We start from the raw sequence: 22090 nt of genomic DNA, 5'->3' as shown, positions 1-22090 counted from the left end.
CTTTGATAGCTTGGACGAGCACCCCTTATATTGAGCATGGAAGGAACCTTCAAAGGCCTTGAAGGCACCTCTAATGTGGTAAGTATGAACCCGAATAACTCGATCCTTATCTTTGATGAATTCTGAACTTTATCTTATGGAAGGCGCCTTCCATGCACTGAAGGTGCATTCTATGAATAGTGCTAAGGTGCCTTCAGTGCTTGAAGGAGCCTTCCATCCCCTAAAAGGCGTCTCAGGTACTGTTCACCCGAGGCTTTTTATGTTCTTCTTACCCTGCAAAGTGTGTTAGTTCAATAAACTAAATAATAGCCTACAAGACAAGTGTTAACACAATAATTGTAAGATATCATAAATTAAATAATAAGGTTATTTAAGAAATAATTTTATTAGATTTTTCGAGAATTTTTAGAAATTTTTCTGAATTTAAACAGAGTCCGTATAACATGTTTAAGGGGATGAATCGATTGGGTTAGAGAAAGTCTGTTAGGAATATCCAAATTAGATGGGAGTTGATTGAGGAACGTACTTAGGATTTGATTAAGCAAACCTAAGTATATAAAACCTATTATTACGGTGCCCTAACCTCACCTCTTCTCCTTAACCCCGATTCTTTTCTCCTCTTTTTCTCTCTCGCGCAGGCGACTCGACACCGACGGAGGGCAAGTTTTTCCCAGCGATCTCATTCTTTCCGTATCGCCTGAGGTACGTCGTCGGATCTCGACGGTGCCGGCCATCTCCGACTGAGAGGTCGTCTTCTCGGTGGTTTCTTACTCGCGGTCGGCAATAACTTGGCGCCTAGGGCACACGGTGGATTCTTCTGGTGTCATTCCCAGCCGATCGAGTTCTTTTCGATTCTCCTCTTCGATCTGCCCATTGGAGGGTGAACCGAATCATTATCAGCTGAAGCGGATCAGGCGACACCATCTGGAGGAGACAAATCGAGGTAAGGCATCGTCGGGAATCCGGTAGATTCAAGGATCTCGTTTAATTAGTTCTTTTGTGATGTTCTTTCTAACCTGGATTAGAGGGAAGCATTGGTTTAGCCTAGTGATGGATTTCCCCTAAGCAGATCATTGCCTTCTCCATTTCTTGCGGCAATTAGGGTCTCGGGTGAAGAAGTGGAGGTCTGTTGGAGGTGAGTAAGGTTCTGTCTGTTAGGGTTCCAGCAAATTCATTGTTGTACAATTGCTTCCTGGATTGATTCTTGAAAGAATTGGTGTAGGGATTCTTGGTAGCTGTAGGTAGGGGTCTTGTTGGCCGGGAGATTTGGAATTTGCTGTCAAAACCTCAAGGTAAACATTTGTCCCGTGTATACTTCTGGTTTTCTGATCAGTAAGCTATTTAATTAGAGTTTCTAATGGGTTGTAAGGTTTTGTTCTTGCTAGATTTATTAGTAGTAAATGGTTGTATGGATTTAACCCATATTGATACTAGATATCTAATTGATTATGGAATGTTAGGGTGCTTCCATTTTAAGCAATCATGGAAGGAGAAATGGTTAACGTTGTTTAATCTATTTAGTTATGGTTAGAGATTCATTTATGAGTTAATTTCTTTAGTTGGATTAATTCACAAGGATAGTAGTTATGAAGGAAGCATAAGATTATCAAATGAAATTAAAAGAAGTTTCCTAATCGGATTAGGATTATGTTTAACTATTTGGTTTATTAGTAGTAAATGGCTGTATGGATTTAACCCATATTGATACTAGATATCTAATTAATTATGGAATGTTAGGGTGCTTCCATTTTAAGCAATCATGGAAGGAGAAATGGTTAACGTTGTTTAATCTATTTGGTTATGGTTAGAGATTCATTTATGAGTTAATTTCTTTAGTTGGATTAATTCACAAGGATAGTAGTTATGAAGGAAGCATAAGATTATCAAATGAAATTAAAAGAAGTTTCCTAATCGGATTAGGATTATGTTTAACTATTTGGTTTATGATAAAACTTAGCTATATTGAACATATTATGATGCAGGACTTGGATTCGAGGCGAGCGTCTCGATGTAGGGTTTCTGGACACGATTTACGTAAAAAGGTGGGTTTCCCCTCTTTGTTTTTCTTCAGTACTTTGATTCTAGTGCATGAACGATGTTCAATAGTTGTTGTATTTACCTTGACTTCATTCATGTTTTCTTCTTGTGCTTGATACTTTTTCACTTGATCTTTGAGATAATCAAATTCATGTCTATACAGTCTCTCATTGGTATTCATATATATATATATATATATATAGCAAATACTAGCTATCAGATGCTAGATATTAGATATTGGATATATGAAAACTAGATAACATGTTTATTTGTTTTGAATGTTGTATGTTTACATACCTTATTGAGCATGCTGACTTCATGTAGCGTATCTGATTTCTATTTATATATGTTATGACTGCTGCATCATGCACATCATGTCATTACATGCATATAGGTGACCACGTCACCCTTGTGGGTGAGTGAGTCGTCGGGCTGCGCCGCACACTCGACCACTCATGGGTAGTGGTAGCTGGAGAAGATACTGCTTGTCCTGTTGTGTCGCACTTGGGCACTCATGGGTAGTGGTAGCTGAAGTTGCAAGCAGCAGGGACCCTTTTCGCTTTGTAGCTAGATAACTACTTAGCTCCTGTCCATTCTGTCACTCGAGAGTAGTGGCGGCCTTTGAGTGATACGGTTGTCATCGATCCGGCCTCTCGACCACACAGGGGTCATGGTGCAGAAAGGTGGGCAGAGTGACCATCCGTGCATACGTTGTTAATATTATACTGCTGATGTTGTTGCTTACTTATGCCGTTGTTGCATATTTATACTAATATGTTATATATATATATATATATATATATATATATATATATATATATATATATATATATATATATATATATATATGTGTGTGTGTGTGTGTGTGTGTGTGTGTGTGTGTGTGTGTGTGTGTGTGTTTAGACTGACTTACTTATTGGTAATGTGTATATACCTCACATGTTACCCTTGTAGTTATGAGTAACTCTGTAGCAGAATTGTTCTACTTCTGATTTTACTAACCTAGGATATGGTTTCAGGTATGAATATTATTATGATATCTCTTTAGTATCTGTTATTTTCCCTATAAGACTGTATACTTTTGTATCTCTAGTTATTTATTATGCCCATGTACTATCTTTCTATTACCCGTTGAGTCTTAGTACTCACCACCTGTAAATTGATTTATTTCACAAAGTAGTAGGTAGATGATACAAGAGCGCTTGGAGGATCTTGACTGCCAACCTCTCGTCACATTCGAGTACAAACTTTTGGGTTTTATTGAGATTTTGGTTTCTCTTTGATTTCATGAACTTGATTCTGTAATAATTTTGATGTGGACTTGAAACTTAGTCTTGTGGTTTCGCGCATTTTGGTTTGTTGGTATTGTGTCAAGCTGGGTCAGCTCGCATGTGGATATTTTGTGGTCTTGTGATTTCTGTTGTTCTTTTGTTTCAGCCGACTAGGCTGTTATTAAACGTGTGGTTATGATTTCATCCAGTCGTGTAGGCTGCTATTAAACTGCATGGTTGTATTTTCATCTAGTCGTGTGGGATGTTGTATATTGCTAATGAGTATGCTTGTGTGTGTGTGTGTGTATATATATATATATATATATATATATATATATATATATGACACAGATTGTCATCGGTACAGAGGAGATGTTGTCGAAATTTTATCAGTAGGAACTCCTCTGGGGCGTGACACTAATATTGAGTAGTAATTAGACCCTGTCTCTCTGAGATCAGGATCTAGTCAAGATCTCAATTTAGGGGGTCCAAAATGGACCTAAATTGGAACAACGTCTACTGTCCCTCAATCGAGATGCGTCCTCACCGAGTCACTCTCCTCTAGTGACTTACCTTTATTTATCAATTTACAGTCGGTTGACTAGCCTCTTGATCCACCAGGTATTCATGTCAGTTGTCAGATCCACAGACTCAACTGGACTTCTATCAACTGTCAGGTCCCGTGGATCCAACCGAACTTTTTTCTAAATATCAAGTTGGTCCGTTGACCTATCTGGACTTCACACCTACTATCCAGCCCTGCGAACCTAGCTGAATTTCAGCCTTGTGTCAGGTCCTCCAGGCCCATCAATTTCTGCTACTTAGATCATAAATACACCTAACTTAACTTACTCATCATTTATCAAAATTTGAGTTAGACTGTTAGTATAAACTGCACCAACAATCTTCCCTTTTTTGATTAAATGATAATATGGGTTAAAGTTAGGAAAAATATGTAAAAAATTATAGAATGACTTAAGATAAATCTAAAGTAAGGCAGTTGATCATTTTAAAAGCTAAGTTCTCTGAATTTCTAACTTAAACTCTAACCCTCCCCCTTTGACATTCATCAAAACGTACGTAGAGAGAGAGAGAAATGTAGTCAGATTTGTACAGTAAGCTTGGAAAGAATTTGGCAAAGTAAATACAAAATTTTTAGGTTGTTAGTAAGCTGTGAAAATTTAGCTTTTGCCAAATAACTATCAAGGTTTTAAAGTTTAAGTAGCTTTTCTGATATTTCCAAAGTATTTTTTAAAATAATTGTTCAGGTTTTTAAAAGTAATCTGAGGTTTCAAAATTATCAAAATTATATATTTCTCAAGGTAAAAATACTTTTTCGATAGTCTTAACTTTAAAACATAAATTTTAGGCACAAATTTTAAACTATGAAATAATTGCAAAAATATTTTTGACTTACAAAAAGTAATTTTGAGTAGGAATTTATAAATTAGAAATATTTTCAAAAGTTTTAAATAAAAAAAATTAAGTAAAGATTACAAATCAGTTTTTAAAAAACAGTTTTTTTTAAGATTATCTAATTTTGAGCTTATACTTTAATTGAATTTTAAAACTAGAATATCATAAGACAATTTTGAAATTATGCCTTAATTGAATTTTAAAAACAAAATTTCATAATATATTTTTGAAATTATACTTTAATTGAACTTGACATTATTTTAGAAAGATATTCAAAGATCGCCGGTTTTTCAAAAATGCTTGTAAGTTGACAAAAATATTTTTAAAGGTATTCTCTCCTTAGATCTGATATATTTTAAGAAAAATAAATATCTAGAAATTATCCTTAAGTGTATAACCATTAGTTACTAGCTGACTATCATGAGATAGTAGTGTTCACTTAGTTAGTCAAGTTAAGTGCATGTATCCAGTTATTATTTGACTAAGATGGATTACCTAACTTGATTACTATAGTTTTGATATTTTTCGCTCAGACTTGTGTCGAAGCACTGATATAAGCATCATAAGTTTAGGCAATTTGCCTACACATCTCACACTATTCTATGTTTTTGAATACACAATCAAGGGAATCCTAGTTTGTCTGTGAGATGCTCAAGTCCGAGGTCTATAGGATCATGCTTTCTATGGATTTAATCTAGACTAAGGTCAAAATCAATTTTTGAAAATCTAAGGAATTGGGAAATATTTTAGAAAGTAATAAATTTTCCCTAGAATTTGTAAATTATTTGAAAAATATTTTAAAAATAACAGGCCTAGTCTATGAGACATAATCCTAGATTATCGAAATAAGATGACAAAAAGTGGACAACTATATGGATCCAATCAACCAAGTATACAAAGTATGATAGTGTACTAAGATGATCAAGTCTGGTCCTCATCAACTGGAGGGGGTGGGGACTGCTCAGGTACTTAAACAACTCGAAGAATCTGCTGAAGTCCTGTGGTCATCTCCTCCTGGAGCGAGGAGAATCTGGTGGCCATCTCTCCTCGAAGAGTGTTGAATCAGTTCGAGACTAACTGTCAGAGTTGTGCAGAAGACTCCTCAAGTCGTGCTAGTCGGTCCTCGACGGATAATGAGGTCAAGGGTTGGGTCGAGGTCGAGGGTTGGGTTGGAGTCAAAGGTTGTCCAAAGAACTCCACCTCCATGAATGTTGGCAACTCCTCCCCCTCAGTTGGAATGATTGTCACGCGCCAAAGGTAAGGTTGTCCGATGAAAATTGGACACCACCTTTCCTATAGCAGTGACAAATGAATCATGTATACAAGGTCACAAGGTCACACAAGAAATAATCAACAACCCACACAGTTGGAATGTATACAATCACGTAGTTATATGCACATCCCACATAGCTGGAACAAAAAGGACATAACCACGCAGTTGTATAATAAACAACCCACATGATTGTACTAAAAACACAACGGAAGACAAAAATAAAACATAAAAACAATACAACATAATAAACTGACTGTATGCTGACATGACTTACACCACAATAAACCCCAAATCGAGTAAAAGTTGACACAAGACTCAAAACCATAAACAAGACTACATAACACATTACCAAATCCAAATATAAAGTACCAATAGCATAATACGAAATAACATGGAAAGATTATCTCAGATGTGACGTGAGATTGACAGTTAGGATCCTCTAAGCAACTTTTTCATCATCTACCTGTTACCTGATGAAAGAAAAATTAGTACAAGGGGTGGTGAGTGCGGATCACTGAGCGGATAATAAGAACATGGTAGTGCATGGACAAAAGTGTAAGGCAATCAAAGATATACAGTATCAGTAGGGAAATAAGAGTATAATCATATATAACATGATAAACATATATACCCGTACCGGTATAACACAAATAGTATAATGATTAGTAACTAGGGATCAGTAATAAATATGCTCATAACACCTGGGTTAATATACATGACAGTATAACCATGTATAATAAAATAGTAATAAATCATCAAATGTGAGAGCATCGCTCCATCATAAATAATCCACAATATATGGGAGCAACACTTCACCACAAACAATTCTTAATATGTGGGAGCAACGCTCCACCACTAACAATCTGTAATATATGAGTGTAGCGCTCCACCATAAACAATCCGCAATATATGGGAGTCTGCAATATGTGGGAGCAACGCTCCACCATAAACAATCCACAATATGTGAGAGCAACGCTCCACCACAAACAATCTGCAATATGTGGGAGCAATGCTCCACCACAGACAATCAAAGTGACCAAGTGTCACACCCCAAAGGAGCCCTTGCCCAACAAACGGACATCTTCCCTATAACAGTGACAAATAAAACCTGTATACAATGCCACAAGGCTACTCACAAGCCAACAACAGGCCACACGACTGGATATAAACACAACCATGTAGTTTATAAGCAGCTCATACGGCTGTACTAAAAACACAATGAAAGATAAAAATAAAATATAAAAATAATATTACTTACTACAAGTAGACCCAACTTGACAGAACACGTATAGAACCAAACATAAACACATCACAAAACAATAGGCCTCATATACCACAATCAAGTTAATTATTTCCCAACCAAGTCAAAAAAAAAAATGGAACAAAAATAGCAATAAAAACAACTTGGAAAACATGATATCAAGTGTGACTGGCAGCTAGGACCTTCAAGTGACATGACACATCCTCTACCTGCTAACTTGAAAATAAAAGGGAAAGCAAGGGTAGTGAGTACAAAATACTCATCGGAAGATAGTGTATGATACTATATGCATGTAAGGAGATCAAAGGAAGTAGTCTTAGGAGAAATACTTACCATAAAAGTAAGAGTACCCATATAATCATCTGCTAAGGAAAAATATATCTCATAATATAACCTCCACTAACATGCTCAACCAGGTATCTCCATTAAATCAAGAGAACCTATAGTACGTCTAAACTCTGCACAAGCAAATGCACAAACTACAAATAACAAGTCCTGACTAGTGTAACAATATGCTACCATGAATGGTCTCGTGGACAGTCAAGGTAAGTAAAAAATCACTATCCATAGGAGAAGGCTCTACCACGGATGATCCCATGGGCGGATAGGATGAGGTAGCTATCTAACACCTCAGCTATTGACTATGGAAGAACACTCTACCTCGAATGGTCCTGTGAGTAGTCAGGGCATGTAAATAGTCACTGTCTGCAGGAGAACGCTCTACCATGGATTGTCCCGTGGGCAGACAGGATGCATAAATGGTCATGGCCTGCGGGAGAACACTCTACCATGGATGGTCCCACGGGCATATAGGGTATATACAGATACCAAACTATAATGACAAATAAGCAGCAACAATCCATCCGAGGATAATGCTCCTCAAGCTACCTAGGGTCCAAAATCAACAGTTGATAGACATGAGCCTAAATAATAACCAAGGGTCTAATAGGATACTCGATATCCTATATTATGGTATAATCTTACCAATGTGTAGACTTGAGCCTACATAACAAGTAAAGGGTCTAGTAGGATATTCAACTATTCGCTACAGTTTACATGCAATAGCTCAAGATCACTATCTAGTCTAATGGGCAATTTAAATAAATATCTATGCATTAAATAATAAGTCTAATAACATATTTAGGTACCACAACAGCAAGTACAAGAGTAACAATCTCAATCTAAAGGGATCCTAGCCATCTAGTCATAATATTCCCTCGGACTCCATGGTATCATCATACATATAATAAACAACAGGATCAAGATCAAGTAGTCCTAAATGATGATCCAAAGAGAATAGTTTAGTGGGATATGCTACCCCTAGGAAGTGATTTCTATCAAATATAAGTAAGTATGATCTCACTAACATATATGCCCTTACACAAGCATATAACTATACTACATATGATCTCAATAACCTGTAGGTAAGAGCCTACATATATAATCATATTATAATATAAATCGACAAATAAAAGCTTATAATTAGACTATAGTCTAGTAATGTCATGCATATATATATAAGCAATCCAATCATGAATAACAAACGAGATAGACTACGTAGATATCCAATAAATTAAAATATAAGGACAAACAATAAAGTATCAAACTCAAGAACCAATCTAGAGTAGAGTCAAGGTTAGTAAATTAGTACTACCAAATTTATAAATTAGATCATGCACTATAGTCAAAGATCCAAAGAAACAAGTCCAGAAGTACCCGCCTTAAATGTAGATTGCGCTAAAGCTATCCTCACTTCAGAAAGCTTGTCTCGAATCAAAGTCCTATCGTCACACAATGTACAGTTTAGCTAATTCCATCATGCATTAATTAGCTAACTTAAAACCCAAATCCAATTAGTATACACCCTTATTGAAATGATCATTAACCCTAACTATTCCATAACCTAATTAGATTAGGTTTATTCATGAATCATCTCTCAAAACTCAACCAAGTTCAATGGAATTACACTAATTAATTCTCCAAACCGATGGGTACAGTTTACCTCTCAACTACTAAATCTATATACTAAATAAATATGTAGTTGAACTATCCTCAACTAATTTATTACCAAATTTATTCCATTAATTTTCCAAACGCACAAGTAATCAATGCATGAGAATCAGAATTCTCCCAATTAGCCAAATCATTGATGTAAGTTTAATAAGAAGCAAGATTTAGTTACCCCACAACTTCTTAAGGTGGATGTTCATTGCCCTAGCAGCGGCTCACAGCAGCAGGTGGTTGGCGATGGCATTGACAGCGCAAACAGAGAAGATGAGGAATTAGGGCACAATGATCTAGCAATGTCATAGCCTTCGTTGGAGATGGTGTTGGCCAGGCAGTAGCTTCGGCGAACTGGGCTACCGGCTGACCAAAGAAAGGTTGATAGCACAAGCAAGGGTGAATGGCGAACTGGGCTACCGACTGACCAAAGAAAGGTCGACAACACAGGCGAGGACCAATGGCGACAGCTGGAAGCATTGTGGTCACGATTCTCCTTTGCATGGAGATGGGAGAATAGAGGAGTGGTTGCAATTGACTGCTAGCTTAGCACAGACGAATGACAAACAAACTCTTGCTCATGGTCAAGGGAAAAAGTTGATGACCACAAATCGCACGAATCGGGGTGGCACTGAGGTCTAGGGCAGAAACACGAGAGGATGGGGCGAGCGGCAGTGGTCGTGGGCTAGCCACGTCTAGCTGCAGGCTACTCGCGTATGGCCGAGGCGATGACGATGCGACGACGACCGATGAGGTGGTAGCGATCGATGATGGCAGCGGTGTTGGGCAAAGATGCGTGTGGGAGTGGTATCGAGGCAGAAACGACAGAGGAAGGAAAGGAATCAAGAAATAACTTACGGTTCATTAATCGAATCTTATTCTTATATACTTAGGTTGAATTAACCTAACTTAGTTAATTCTTAATCTCCCCTTATTAAGGTTATATGGGTTCGGTTTTCAACTCCAAAAATCTCTAAAATCTCCAACAATTTAGGGTTATTTCTCAAATAACTCTTATTATTTATTTACTGTATTTTACATTCTCCTCCACTAATAAAAATTTGGTCTACAAATTTATTTCTCAAACTCAAGGGATCCTTATCTAAGGGGTAACAACTAGGTAGCCTACCCATATACTACTTCATCCTAGTATCCTAAACAAATCTCCAACCGTAAGCGATTAAGGTTTCCTTATGAAATTACTTGTTGATCTACTTCTAAGCAGATAGTGATGAGCTCACTGTTGGAGCTCACTGTGTTAGCACTACTTCCACATTGTTGTCTGGTCCACTGTAAATAAATCAACTACTTCCGTAATGCATATCACACACTATTAACAGACCCCTAATGTATGTATGTTGCACTCAGACTATCTACCTGTTTCAGGGTAAAAAGTTATACTAAAATAGAGCTTCATACTCATAGTTTATTATAAACACTGCCAGGACCGTGAGTTGAATTGTGGATCTCTATCCGATATGATACTACCGATCAACAATTACTCAAATCGCATCATGTTCTTTTCGTATCCTGGGAAATCCCACAACAAAGTTCATCATAACATGCTCTTATATACTACTACCCTAGTTTCATGAACAACTTTCTAACCGTGAGGGATTTAAAGTTCTCTTATACACTACTGATCTACTTCTAAAGTAAATAATAATTATTATGTGGGTTATGAATTCATCATGTCTATGTTATTCCCACGTTGTTGTCATTTCCACATGATTGTCTAGCCAACTATAATAAGTAAAATTCATTAGAAGTAAGTGATCTTCGAGTTGCCTCCAAAATCCTTCATACATTAAGAAGATCGAAATTGACATATGCAGACCATAAAAGAATATATTGATAGAAACCTCAAAAGAAATAGACAAGATATCTTTAAATTGTTAATTCCCTCAGTCTCATTTGGTTGTGCCACATTGCATAAGAATGTTCCAGTTAATGAATGACTTTTCCAATCTAACCAGATTCATCTGGTGTGCACGATGTCTATCTTTCCTCCATCTTGTTATATAAACATCCCTTCTAAAAAATGAGATCTTCAAGATATATTGATTTATATTTCTAGTTCCAGCCCTACTACAAGGGTATACTCTGAATGTAAAATACCGAAAATAGGCGAATATTAATAAGGGAATTTTCCGGAATTTTTGGAAATTTTTCGGGAATTTTTCGGAGCTCGTATGGACGAGTTAACGGGGACAAAAAAATGGGGGCCGGAAAAGTCTGTTTAGGCTACCCATTTAAGCGAGGAATTGTTTCTTTTATAAATTCTTTTTTTTTCTTATTTCTTTTTCTTTCCTCTCATCCTCGCCGAAAACCCGCGCCCTCTTCCCTTCTTCTCCCCGACGCCGCCCGACGATCCTTGCCCTAACCGCCGGCCCGGCGGTTTCTTCCTCGCCGCCCACCCACTTCTTCTCCATCTCCTTCATTTTATTCCTCCTGAGCCGCACCCTTGGTGCCCTAGACGAGCACACCGACGCCATTGCCGATCCACCGCAAGCGCGTCTGTGCCCTAGTGCCGGCGCCATCGTCGACCACCGTGAGTCCTAGTTTTGCCGTGGAGTTCCTAGCGCCGGCCACTGGTGCCCTAGCCGTACCGCTGCCGCACGGAAGTGCCGCCGGCATTCTCTGTGCGTGTGCCCTAGCGAGCCCGACGCCACTTCCTTGCCTCTGCCGTCGCCCCTTCCTGTGGAGATCCCACATCCGACACCACTCGACTGTCGCTTCTCTGCTCTGATTGGTGTCGGACAGGAGCAAGGAGCCGAGCCCTCTTCCCATCAGCAAATCGTCGATGCTGACCAAGCTTTTGTTCCCCATCTTTTGCTCTCTTCCGGCCGAGCATCGCCATTGATTCCCTGTTCTTGAGACGTGCCCTAGATCCTAGCCAACAAGGTGAGTTGGTTGTACTGGAAACGCTTGGTTGCACACTTGATTTTCCCCCTTCTGATCTGATCCAGCAGGTGTAGGGTTTCAGTGGAGCAGTGGTCACGGCTGTGAGGGAGAGGAAGGCTCTGCCGTGAAGTGTTCCAACAGCAAACCTTGAGTTCCAGCATAAAACACGGCTATGAAATGAGGTAAAGAGTAGAGAATTGTAACCTGGTTGTGGATTTAGTGTATTTGAAAATATTTGTTGTAGATTATGTTTCGAATTGGAGGATTTGGATAGATAATCATGTGGATCTTGGTAAGGAACATGATTATAATACATGAAATTAAGGTTTTGCCCTAATTTAGGGTTAAAGCATTTATTTAGCTATTTATAGGAATTTAGCTAAATAATCGTATACCCGTTGGATGCAGGACACTGATACGAGACAAGTGTTCCGATGTGGAGACAGTTCAACTACGACCTATCATTAAAGGCGGGTACCTCTTGACTTATCTTTTATGATATTGTCATTTGGATATGCATAGTATTTTATAACTACAATCAATGAACATGTTTGCCTTTGGTATGTCACTGTTTGATATCCATAGCATGTTAGGTTTGTCGCCTGTGATGTATCCGTGGTTATATCTCGTGATTTGTTGCCATGAGTATCTTATTACCATGAGTATCTTAGTTTCTAGAGTGACATACCATGCTTTACTGAGGTTAGGATTAGACTCTGGATTTTTGTTTCTGGCATGTGTATCCAAATTATCTGATACTTAGGTTTTTATGTCATGCCTGGATTGTGTATTTCTATTAGTATATCATATATGATTCGTGTACCTAGACCTTGTGGCTTTGATTTGTGCATATTGTTGGTACATATGCTATGGAAGGGGGATAGGTTTAGGATCTAGGTTGTTATACCATAGAGGACCTGTATACCCTAGATCCGTGGATTTGACCTACTGATACTGTGGTACTCATATTATATATATATGGATTTTTCTATGCTGATCAGGATATACCATACTTGTTATGTTCAGGACATATGTTTTGATATTCTATCTGACCTGTGTACTCTAGATTTTGGTATGTGACCATCGCTTTTACAGTACCCATTTTGTATATATGGATATGGTTATGTTGATCAGTTTTTGCTATGTATAGTGACATGCATCATGATTGCATGCTGTGCGATTGTCGGCTCCACTATGGTTGAGTCCATCGCCAGTTACATGTACTGCACACACCCCCACTCATGGTTTAGTGGTATATCGTGGTGTGTGGCGATTCTCATTGGCTCCGTGGTCATATGACTCAGTGGTAGCCCAGCCGATTCCTTCTGTTTGGCTCATTGCCATTTAGTGTAGCAATAGCCGGATGGTGGACTCGCTTGGCTCCGCTTTGTCGTGACTCTGGTAGCCGGCAGAGATTTCCTCCCCGTCATCGTGTACCGGGAGATGAGAGCATTGAGCTCCCCCATTTATGATTTGGGGTCACAGGACAGGAGTACTCCGACAGCATTTCGTCCACTCGGTCACTGTTCAAGAGCAGTGATGTTAGAGTGCACGGTCATCACATGCATTGATTGTTTTTATTTGTTTGTGTTTGCTGCACTTATATGCTGCATTTTGGTGGATGCATTTGTTTGACATGCATACAGGAGACATACTGCGTATCGGTTTGATGACCCTTTAGTTCAGGATAGGAGTTCCATGAATCTCAAATGTAACGTCATAAAAATAATGTCGCCAAATCTTTATGGCAAAAATAATGGAGACTAGCTTCAGATCATGTACAGGGTAGTTCTTCTCGTGCTCCTTCAACCGACGAGAAGCATAGGAGACTACTCTATCGTGCTGCATCAAAACAACGCTCAAATCCTGAATAGATGCGTCGGTGTAGAGGACATATCTGTCCTCTCCAGAAGATAAAACCAAAACTGAAGCTGACACTAATCTCCGCTTCAGCTCCTGGAAGCTGGTCTCGTAGTCCTCGGACCACATGAACTTCATGCCTTTCCTGGTCAGGCGTGTCAGTGACATAGCTATCTGAGAGAAACACTCAACGTATCCCTGGAAATATCGAGCCAAACAAAGGAAGTTGCGAGCCTCCTCTATAGACTTCGTCTACTTCCAACGGTAACAACCTCTATCTCCTGTGAAACCACGGTATACTCCTACTGGTGACCGTGCGTCTCAAACATCTCACAGAAGACAATCAAAATACGCACTACTTGTTAGGACCGAAAAGTAGCTAGAGGGGGGTGAATAGCTTTTCGCGTGCTCGTCATCGGCGTTGCTCGTTTCTTCAAAGTGATGCGCAGCGGAATACAAAGAAACAAACTACAACAATGCTAACAATAGGATTTTACTTGGTATCCACCTCACAAGAGGTGACTAGTCCAAGGATCCACGCACACACACACACCTCCACTAATAAACACTCCTTTTCGGTAACTACCGAAGGCGGAGAAGCCCTACAAGACTCTCAATACAAGTAGAAGAAAGGGTAGTAAAGAATAAGCAAAAGCTTACAAGAGATGCAGTAAAAACCCTAGCTTCTTCTTCTTCTCGTTGCAACTCGCCTCTTGACTTGGATGAACCTCCAAGAACCTTCAAGAACTGGCGGTGAGGAGCTTAGAGAGTGCTGGGGAGGAGCTGTGATGAATCTGGAATGAATCGGTGAAGAGATACTGAAGGAACCGCATGCCAACAGCTATAAACGACGCCAACGGTCGAATCCCAATCGATTGATTGCTCTGGAAAGGGCTGGATCGATCCACGGATCGATCCGGCGCTTGCTATGGAAACACCGGATCGATCCACGGATCGATCCGGCGCTATCGCGCGGAACAGGCCCAATCGATCCACCGATCGATTGGGACCTCGATCGATCCACGGATCGATCCGGAGGGGTTCTGTTCATCACTCACCGATCGATCGGCCGATCGATCCAGATCTTCCGATCGATCCACCGATCGATCCAGATCACTGGATCAATCCACGGATCAATCCAAACTGAATCAATCCACGGATCAATCCAAATCTGCTGGATCAATCGGCTGATCAATCCAGATCTTGGTTTTTGCCCAAAACCAAGTCCAAAGCCCCCTAAACCAACATCTAGTCAACCATGACTTGTTGGTACATAAGACCTAGCATCCGATCACCCTTGACCAGCTAGGACTCTCTCACCAAGTGTCTGGTCAATCCCTTTGACCCACTTGGACTTTTCTCTTCTTGCCAAGTATCCGGTCACTCCCTAAGACCTACTTGGACTTTTCTTCCTCGTGCCAAGTATCCGGTCAATCCCTTTGACCTACTTGGACTCTCACTAGATGTCTGGTCAACCTTGACCCTTCTGGATTTCTCCTGCCTGGCTTCACTCACCAGGATTTTCCTCTTGCTTAGCTTCACTCACTAGGACTTCCCAATTGCCTAGCTTCACTCACTAGGTCTTTCACCTGACTTCACTCACCAGGATTTTCCTCCTGCCTAGCTTCACTCACTAGGACTTCCCAAGTGCCTAGCTTCACTCACTTGACTCTTCTTCAATCAACCTTGCATTGTCAAACATCGAAACCCAAACCAAGACTCAAGCTTGGTCAACCAGGTCAACCTTGACCTGAGGGATGTTGCACCAACACTACTGATCTTCACATCTAGACGTTTCCATCGAAACATCTCTAGAACTATGCGAAGATGATGTGCGTGATACCCCTCAGATCAGGAATAAAACACCACGTCGTCAATAACGATAACGAATTCTGATCCAATATCCTAGGGATACCCAAATCATCTAGTCCATGAAAACATCTAAGGCTCCGCAAGCCCTAATGGTAAAACCAAGACACATAATGTCTGTATCACAGATATTCCTAACCATAAGATCCCTGACAATAAGTCTGAAATATGATCACCAACAATATAAATCACCAAAAATAGATCCTCCAGTGTGAGAGCAACGCTCCATCACACGAAATACCACATATATGGGAGCAACGCTCTACCACAAGAAATCCTCCATATGTGGGAGTAACACTCCACTATAAATAATCCGTAACATGTATCTACAATAAATATGGGAGCAATGCTCCACTACAAGCAATCCTCAATATGTGGGAGCAACGCTCCACCATAGAACAATCTCTAAATATGTGGGAGCTACGCTCTACCACAACAATCCAGAATATGTGGGAGCTACGCTCTACCACAAACGATCCATAACATGTGGGACATAAGTTCCCCAAAGCACCTAACTATCTAGCTAGAGACCGCACTAGATCTCTCTACCACATATCACTGTGGATAGCCTAGGGTATAACCACCCTGTAAGCAAATCAAATCCATAGTCAACTCTATCATCCTCCTAGTGGGTCGGTCACCCGCTAATGGGAGAATTAGTTGACAGGGTAAAACAACCAATATCATAATGTAGACATTTAATACCATACATCTGACACACGTGCACACCAGTAGGAGTATACCGTGGTTTCACAGGAGATAGAGGTTGTTACCGTTGGAAGTAGACGAAGTCTATAGAGGAGACTCGCAACTTCCTTTGTTTGGCTCGATATTTCCGGGGATACGTTGAGGGTTTCTCTCGGATAGCTATGTCACTGACACGCCTGACCAGGAAAGGCATGAAGTTCATGTGGTCCGAGGACTACGAGACCAGCTTCCAGGAGCTGAAGCGGAGATTAGTGTCAGCTCCAGTTTTGGTTTTATCTTCTGGAGAGGACAGATATGTCCTCTACACCGACGCATCTATTCAGGATTTGAGCGTTGTTCTGATGCAGCACGATAGAGTAGTCTCCTATGCTTCTCGTCGGTTGAAGGAGAACGAGAAGAACTACCCTGTACATGATCTGAAGCTAGTCACCATTATTTTTGCCATAAAGATTTGGCGACATTATTTTTATGACGTTACATTTGAGATTCTCACTGACCAAAAGAGTCTCAAATATCTGTTTTACTTAGAAGAAACCTAATCTCCGATAGAGGAGATGGATGGAATTTCTGAAGGATTTTAATTGTACCATTAGCTATCACCCAGGGAGAGCTAATGTGGTTGCTGATGCACTTAGCAGGAAGTCCAGAGGGACTTTAGCTTGCCACTGAGTTGTGGTCACAGACTTGATTCAAGGTTTCTCCGAGTTGGGCCTTGAGGGATAAGGACAGACAGAGCAGGGTATTCTGGTTACCATGGTTGCTCAGTCGTCGATTAGGACGAGGATCCGAGAGCCCTAGGTTGCTGATCAATATTTTCAATTTATTTATAGCCAGATAGCTTCCGGGCAGCAGACCGAGTTCACACGAGACGAGGAGGGTGTTATACACTTCCGAGGCAGATTATGCGTACTTCAGTCTCATCCGGTCTTATAGGAGTTACTTCAGGAGGCTCATTGCTCTCGATTTGTGATCCATCCAAGCGGGACCCGCATATATCGGGATTTGAGGCGTTCCTATGGTGGAACGGTATGAAGAAAGACATCGCGGAATTTGTAGCTAGATGTCTTGTCTGTCAGCAGGTGATGGTAGAGCACTAGATAACTGCCGGATTATTTTAGCGGATTCCTATTCCTGAGTGGAAATGGGAACACACTACCATGGACTTTGTGGTGGGTTTGCCTATGACACGACGAGGCTATGACGCGATTTGGGTAATCGTTGATCGATTAAACAAATCCGTTTATTTCTTAGCGATCTGGAAGACTGATTCCCTGGATCGATTGTCATATGTGTATTGCCGGGAGATTATCATATTACATGGTGTTCCGTTGAGTATCATTTCGGATAGAGATCCACGGTTTACGTCACGTTTCTAGCAGAGTCTGCAGCAGGCCTTGGGTACACAGCTCCGTTTCAGTACAGCTTTCCATCCTCAGACTGATGGATAGTCACAGCGGACCATTCAGACTCTAGAGGACTTGCTGAAGTATTGTGTATTGGATTTTGAAGGCAGTTGGGAGGACCATTTGCCATTGGTAGAATTCGCCTACAACAACGGTTTGCATTTGGCTATCCAGATGACACCGTTTGAAGCGTTGTATGGTAGGCCTTGTTGGACACCCACCCTTTGGGATGAGGTTAGGGAGGCCCAATTGTTGGGACCTCATAGAGCACAACAGAACGAAGAGTTGGTCCGTATTATCAGACGGAGAATGTTAGAGGCGCAGGATCTCCAGAAGTGTTATGCTGATCGGAGACGCAGACCCCTAGCGTTCTCTATTGGTGACCATGTATTTCTACGAGTTTCACCCACGAAAGGAGTGAAGAGATTTGGCTCCGAGGTAAGCTAGCTCCGCGATACAATGGACCTTTCCAGATCTCGGAAAGGATTGGAGCAGTAGCTTACCGGTTGACACTATCATCGTCCTTGGCAGGCATTTTCGTCGTATTCCACGTATCAATGCTGCGGAGATACGTATCCGACCCGACGCATGTGCTGGCAGATATTCTAGTTCCAGTTCAGCCTGACATTATTTATGAGGAGATTCCGGTATGGATTTTGGACCGGAAAGAGCGTCAGTTGCGGAACAAGACTATCTGGCTGGTTAAAGTCGGATGGCAGCATCATTCAGACGAGGAGGCTACTTGGGAGCTTGAGGATACTATCTGAGCTCGATATCCTCATCTTTTCACTTGAGGTATGTGATTCGATTACCGTTCAACATTTATACTTTCTGTTTATTGTTAGTACTTGCTGATGGTAGATAACTGAAATTTGGGGACCAAATTTTAATTAGTGGGGGAGAATGTAAAATACCGAAAATAGGCGAATATTAATAAGGGAATTTTCCGGAATTTTTGGAAATTTTTCGGGAATTTTTCGGAGCTCGTATGGACGAGTTAACGGGGACAAAAAAATGGGGGCCGGAAAAGCCTGTTTAGGCTACCCATTTAAGCGAGGAATTGTTTCTTTTATAAATTCTTTTTTTATTCTTATTTCTTTTTCTTTCCTCTCATCCTCGCCGAAAACCCGCGCCCTCTTCCCTTCTTCTCCCCGACGCCGCCCGACGATCCTTGCCCTAACCGCCGGCCCGACGGTTTCTTCCTCGCCGCCCACCCACTTCTCCTCCATCTCCTTCATTTTATTCCTCCTGAGCCGCACCCTTGGTGCCCTAGACGAGCACACCGACGCCATTGCCGATCCACCGCAAGCGCGTCTGTGCCCTAGTGCCGGCGCCATCGTCGACCACCGTGAGTCCTAGTTTTGCCGTGGAGTTCCTAGCGCCGGCCACTGGTGCCCTAGCCGTACCGCTGCCGCACGGAAGTGCCGCCGGCATTCTCTGTGCTTGTGCCCTAGCGAGCCCGACGCCACTTCCTTGCCTCTGCCGTCGCCCCTTCCTGTGGAGATCCCACATCCGACACCACTTGACTGTCGCTTCTCTGCTCTGATTGGTGTCGGACAGGAGCAAGGAGCCGAGCCCTCTTCCCATCAGCTAATCATCGATGCTGACCAAGCTTCTGTTCCCCATCTTTTGCTCTCTTCCGGTTGAGCATCGCCATTGATTCCCTGTTCTTGAGCCGTGCCCTAGATCCTAGCCAACAAGGTGAGTTGGTTGTACTGGAAACGCTTGGTTGCACACTTGATTTTCCCCCTTCTGATCTGATCCAGCAGGTGTAGGGTTTCAGTGGAGCAGTGGTCACGGCTGTAAGGGAGAGGAAGGCTCTGCCGTGAAGTGTTCCAACAGCAAACCTTGAGTTCCAGCACAAAACACGGCTGTGAAATGAGGTAAAGAGTAGAGAATTGTAACCTGGTTGTGGATTTAGTGTATTTGAAAATATTTGTTGTAGATTATGTTTCGAATTGGAGGATTTGGATAGATAATCATGTGGATCTTGGTAAGGAACATGATTATGATACATGAAATTAAGGTTTTGCCCTAATTTAGGGTTAAAGCATTTATTTAGCTATTTATAGGAATTTAGCTAAATAATCGTATACCCGTTGGATGCAGGACACTGATACGAGACAAGTGTTCCGATGTGGAGACAGTTCAACTACGACCTATCATTAAAGGCGGGTACCTCTTGACTTATCTTTTATGATATTGTCATTTGGATATGCATAGTATTTTATAACTACAAGCAATGAACATGTTTGCCTTTGGTATGTCACTGTTTGATATCCATAGAATGTTAGGTTTGTCGTCTGTGATGTATCCGTGCTTATATCTCGTGATTTGTTGCCATGAGTATCTTATTGCCATGAGTATCTTAGTTTCTAGAGTGACATACCATGCTTTACTGAGGTTAGGATTAGGCTCTGGATTTTTGTTTCTGGCATGTGTATCCAAATTATCTGATACTTAGGTTTTTATATCATGCCTGGATTGTGTATTTCTATTAGTATATCATATATGATTCGTGTACCTAGACCTTGTGGCTTTGATTTGTGCATATTGTTGGTACATATGCTATGGAAGGGGGATATGTTTAGGATCTAGGTTGTTATACCATAGAGGACCTGTATACCCTAGATCCGTGGATTTGACCTACTGATACTGTGGTACTCATATTATATATATATGGATTTTTCTATGCTGATCAGGATATACCATACTTGTTATGTTCAGGACATATGTTTTGATATTCTATCTGACCTGTGTACTCTAGATTTTGGTATGTGACCATCGCTTTTACAGTACCCATTTTGTATATATGGATATGGTTATGTTGATCAGTTTTTGCTATGCATAGTGACATGCATCATGATTGCATGCTGTGCGATTGTCGGCTCCACTATGGTTGAGTCCATCGCCATATGTATCGCACACACCCCCACTCATGGTTTAGTGGTATATCGTGTGTGTGTGGCGATTCTCATTGCTTGGCTGGTCGTATACGACTCGGCGTGGTGGCCGTGATCCGCCTGCTCGTTTGGCTCACCGCCATTTAGTGTAGCAGCAGGATGGTGGACTCGCTAGCTCCGTTGGTCGTGACTCAGTTCGTGCAGAAGTCCTCCCATCGTACTGGGAGGAGAGCATTGAGCTCCCATTTATGATTTGGGGTCACAGACAGGAGTACTCCGACAGATTTCGTCCACTCGCTCTGCAGGAGCGGTGATGTTAGAGTGCACGGTCATCACATGCATTGATTGTTTTTATTTGTTTGTGTTTGCTGCACTTATATGCTGCATTTTGGTGGATGCATTTGTTTGACATGCATACAGGAGACATACTGCGTATCGGTTTGATGACCATTTAGTTCAGGATAGGAGTTCCTGGTGAGTACAGCTTCCTTGGTTACTTTTCAGTTTTGTATATTTCCTATATATTATTCGGAAGCTGTATTCCATGTTTATTGCTGTTAGATATATCTTACTAGGCATGTCTATTGGTATTCGCTGAGTTGTTGAACTCACCCCCGTGGACACTATCTTTTCAGGTACCAGGTTATTTATGGTGTCGCTTGGAGCATCCTGTCTGCTGGTCCCCGCGTCACATCAGAAGACATATCGCTGCCTTTCTATTGTTTTATCTTGGTGTATGAAATTTCTGTATTTCGATTTGTGTTCTGATTTTGTTTCCGGGTGTTATGTTGTTGGTTGTGTAAGCCTAGCCGGCTAGCAGTTTTGTGTTTGGTTGTATTTGGTTTCTGTCAGTTTTTGTTGTGTTTTGGTTTTGGTACAGCCGAATGGGCTGCTTTACTTTTAACTGCGTGGTTGTGTCAGCCAGAGGCTGAATTTGATATTAACTGCGTGGTGGTTGTTTTCTTTTATTGTTATGATTCCAGTCGCATGTGACTGAGGTATATTATGCCTGTAGAAGTGCTTCAGATTGTCATCCGTACAGGGGAGGTGTTGTCGAAATTTTTTCGGATAGAGACTCCCACGGGTCGTGACACTGAAACCTTGTTGACCCAAGCAAAAGTGAGCTACAAGGATACTTAGTTGTCATGTGAAGTATATGCTGACTTATTTATGCAGCCGTAAGC

General features: G+C 41.0%; 1 long non-coding RNA gene across 4 annotated transcripts; it reads left to right on the top strand.

Annotated features, from left to right (window-relative positions):
• Positions 1–579: 579 nt before the first annotated feature.
• On the top strand, positions 580–21767 carry LOC122025450. Of its 4 annotated transcripts, none has more exons than XR_006123718.1 (5): positions 580–943; positions 1026–1135; positions 1223–1292; positions 1983–2042; positions 21542–21767. It is a non-coding gene; the product is annotated as an uncharacterized LOC122025450 (long non-coding RNA). The 4 variants fall into 4 exon arrangements; XR_006123719.1 differs by lacking the exon at positions 21542–21767 and adding an exon at positions 12572–12652; XR_006123717.1 differs by lacking the exon at positions 21542–21767 and adding an exon at positions 3218–3578.
• Positions 21768–22090: the final 323 nt, after the last annotated feature.

This window comes from Zingiber officinale, chromosome 1A (assembly GCF_018446385.1).
Source record: "Zingiber officinale cultivar Zhangliang chromosome 1A, Zo_v1.1, whole genome shotgun sequence".
NCBI classification, from domain to species: Eukaryota; Viridiplantae; Streptophyta; class Magnoliopsida; order Zingiberales; family Zingiberaceae; genus Zingiber; species Zingiber officinale.
This window is presented reverse-complemented; position numbering and strand designations above follow the sequence as displayed.